The sequence below is a fragment of the Siphateles boraxobius genome, unplaced genomic scaffold (genome assembly GCF_051911475.1).
Source record: "Siphateles boraxobius isolate OS27281-9 unplaced genomic scaffold, OSU_SipBor_1 8, whole genome shotgun sequence".
In the NCBI taxonomy this organism is placed as follows: Eukaryota; Metazoa; Chordata; class Actinopteri; order Cypriniformes; family Leuciscidae; genus Siphateles; species Siphateles boraxobius.
Window position 1 is genome coordinate 28,686,914 of NW_027509208.1, and position 3,778 is coordinate 28,690,691.

Sequence of the window (3,778 nt, forward strand, 5' to 3'; positions counted from 1 at the left end):
ATTTCTATAGTTCTTTGCTTGTGTGACAGATGGATGTCAGCTCTGTGTCGTTGATGAAGTTTCTGTGTTGCTGTTGTCGATGTTGAAGAAAGGGGTATGATCTGAGCGTTGTTTGACATTTGTGCCTTTTGAGAAAGTGGATTGTTTTAGAAGCTTTTCTGGAACGCTTTCTGGCAATCCAATATTGGAAAGAGGAGCCCAGGACCAATGGAGCAGCTCACGGCTAGGAAAAGACACCAATCATGAACATTTCCATCTACTCACACTCCAAAATTGAAACCACACACAGCTGTAGGCAATAATGGCCTAATGGAGGTCACCATAAAATTGAGAACTCTGCTACACTCAAGGTTAGATGGTTCGAAGGACAGAATCCTTCAGTATCAGGTGCTGAAGCACATGTTGGCCAAGAGAGAAACTAGCTGAAGAGTAAGAAGACAGAGTTAGACTTGCAAAATCTTATTTAATGATGTTGCCTTTCTTCAGTTCTGTCTTCCCCCTTTAAGGTGGCCTAGCGTTGTTACAGATGTGAGAAACAAAGCCTGGTTTGTTGATACCACAGCCCGGGAGGAACCTAAGTACCAGTTTAAATTCCTAAGTTCTTGGTTAAATAAAAGATAATTTCTGTTAACCCGGCTCCCGTCTCTCTTGTGGTTGTGTTTTGTGGCAGCTTAAACCTCTCCTCGTCTTGGGGCCTGTGTCACAGCGTCCTTTGTATAAAGCAAACGTCGTCTCATCCAAGATACAATACCACATCACTGCAAAAACTTTAAATCTTTCCAGCTATGTGGTATTGCATCTCGGATAAGACAGCAGATATGAATATCAGGTGTTATTGAAAAAAACGGGCCCGACAAGGGTTAATTTTACATTTCGATGACAGTCATAGCATGTTTTCTAAGTGCTCAAATGACGTCAGGTTTCTGAAATGTCTACATAAAGAATTGTTAATGAGTGTGTGACTTCTATTAAAAGATTTTCTAAATTTGGCTTCAACAAATGAACTACAAAGCATGAAACGGGTAGCTATGCTACAAAAAAGTAAGACATTATGGATTGTTGTTTGTATTCCACATATCTTAACAGTAGGCTTCAAAGAGATTGTGGAAGTCCTTTCTGCTTTTGGCCTCAATGTGTCCGCTAAAATGTCACGTAAACTTTAGCGCCTACAAAATTAAACTACGCAAAACCATTTTAGAGGAGAAGCGCAGCAGAATGGAATACCGATTGAGTTTCTATAAACTGTTAAGACTATATTTTCAGGGATCATTTCTATGGTTCTTTGTTTGGAAATGTGTTTCGAAAGTGCTTGTCTCCCAAACCATGATGAAGAGTCATGATGCTCCTTTCTGACCATGAATTGGGCATAAAGCAGTGTCTTTGATTCTGAGCTCTGTGTTGTTGATGAGTGTTCTGTATTGCTTTTTGCAATATTCAAGAAAGGAGTATGTTCTGAGTGGTGTTTGGTATTTAAGTCTCATTTTGGAATTGTTTTGCTTTTGCATCTGTAGGTCTTATGCAGAAAACTTTGTTGAAATGGACCATTTCCACCTATTCACACTACAAACTTGGAACCACATACAGCTGTAGGCAATAATGGCCTAATGGAGGTCACCATAAAATTGGGAACTCTTCTACACTCAAGGCTAGATGGTTCTAAATACAGAATCCTTCAGTATGAGGTGCTGAAGCACACGTTGGCCAAGAGAGAAACCGGCTGAAGAGTATGAAGACAGAGTTAGACTTGCAACATCTTCTTTAATGATTTTGCCTTCCTTCAGTTCTGTCTTCCCCCTTTAAGGTGGCCAAGCGTAGAAACAGATGTGGGGAACAAAGCCGCCACTGATACCACAGTTGGTAGGAACCTAAGTTCCAGTTAGGTTCCTACCTAAGTTCCAGTTACCACATCACTGCAAAAACTTGAAATGTTTGCAGCAATGTGGTATTGTATCTCGGATAAGACAGCAGATACGAAAATTAGGTGTTATTGATAAAACGGCCTGACACGGATTCATTTCACATTTCAATGTCAGTCATAGCATGTTTTCTAAGTGCTCCACCGAAGTCAGGTTTCTGAAATGTCTACATAAAGAATTCTAAGAATGCAGTCAAGTTTCTGAAATGTCTACATTAGCAATTGTTGGTAGGTTCATTTTTTTGTTGGACGTCACCTTTGTGTTGTTGATGAAGGTTCTGTCTTGCTTTTGTTGTTGTTGAAGAAAGGGGTATGATCTGAGCGTTGTTTGACATTTGTGCCTTTTGAGAAAGTAGATTGTTTTAGAAGCTTTTCTGGAACACGTTGTGGCAATCCAATATTGGAAAGAGGAGCCCAGGACCAATGGAGCAGCTCCCGGCTAGGAAAAGACATCAATCATGAGCATTTCCACCTATTCACACTCCAAACTTGGAACCACCCACAGCTGTAGGCAATAATGGCCTAATGGAGGTCACCATAAAATTTTGAACTCTTCTACACTCAAGGCTAGATGGTTCTAAATACAGAATTCTTCAGTATGAGGTGCTGAAGCACACGTTGGCCAAGAGAGAAACCGGCTGAAGAGTAAGAAGACTGAGTTAGACTTGCAACATCTTCTTTAATGATTTTGCCTTTCTTCAGTTCTGTCTTCCCCCTTTAAGGTGGCCAAGCGTTGAAACAGATGTGGGGAACTAAGCCGCCACTGATACCACAGTCGGTAGGAACCTAAGTTGCAGTTTAAATTCCTAAGTTCTTGGCTAAATAAAAGATCCTTTCTGTTAACCCGGCTCCCGTCTTTCTTGTGGTTGTGTTTTGTGGCAGCTTAAACCTCTCCTCGTCTTGGGTCCCATGTCACAGCGTCCTTTGTATAAAGCGAACGTGTTCTCATTCAAGGTATGATACCACATCACTGCAAAAACTTGAAATATTTGCAGCGATGTGGTATTGCATCTCGGATAATACAGCAGATACGAAAATCAGGTGTTATTGAAAAAACGGGCCTGACACGGGTTCATTTCACAATTCGATGTCAGTCTTAGCATGTTATCTAAGTGCTCAACCGACGTCAGGTTTCTGAAATGTCTACATAAAGAATTGTTAATGTGTGTGTGACTTTTCTTTTAAAAGATTTTCTATATTCAGCTTCAATGAGTGAAAATTCAACTACACAAAACCATTTTAGAGGAGGGGCGCTGCAGAATGGAATGCCGATTGAGTTCCTATAAACCGTTAAGATTATATTTTCAGAGATCATTTCTATAGTTCGTTACTTGGAAAAGTGTTTTGAAACTGCTTGTCTCCCAACCCACGATGAAGAGTCATGATGTTCCTTTTTGAGCGTGAATTAGGCACAGAGCAGCGACCTTGGTTGGGGGCTCTGTGTTGTTGATGAACGTTCTGTGTTGCTTTTTGCAATATTGAAGAAAGGAGTATGTTCTGAGTGGTGTTTGGCTTTTAAGTCTTATTTTGGAATTGTTTTGTTTTTGCATTTGTAGGTTCTATGCAGCAAACTTTGTTGAAATGCGGATCTGTGTGTAGTGTAAGACAGCAGTTGCATAAAGTGGGTTTTATGGTAAAGAGTGCTCTGGATACGTGCTCAGTTTGAGGTCAGCCATTGCAAGTTTTCTAAGAATGGAGTCAAGTTTCTGAAATGTCTATGTTAGCAATTTTTGGCAGGTTCATGATTTTTTCGTTGGACGTCACCTCTGTGTTGTTGATGAAGGTTCTGTGTTGCTTTTGTTTTTGTTGAAGAAAGGGGTATGATCTGCGAGTTGTTTGACATTTGTGCCTTTTGAGAAAGTG

General features: G+C 40.4%; 2 non-coding genes across 2 annotated transcripts; both read left to right on the forward strand.

Moving 5' to 3' along the window:
* Positions 1 to 1,247: 1,247 nt before the first annotated feature.
* On the forward strand, positions 1,248 to 1,461 carry LOC143729977 (small nucleolar RNA U3). The gene has a single exon (XR_013200222.1). It is a non-coding gene; the product is annotated as a small nucleolar RNA U3 (small nucleolar RNA).
* Positions 1,462 to 3,207: 1,746 nt separating this feature from the next.
* LOC143729872 (small nucleolar RNA U3) lies at positions 3,208 to 3,421 on the forward strand. The gene has a single exon (XR_013200127.1). It is a non-coding gene; the product is annotated as a small nucleolar RNA U3 (small nucleolar RNA).
* The last annotated feature ends 357 nt before the right edge of the window (positions 3,422 to 3,778 follow it).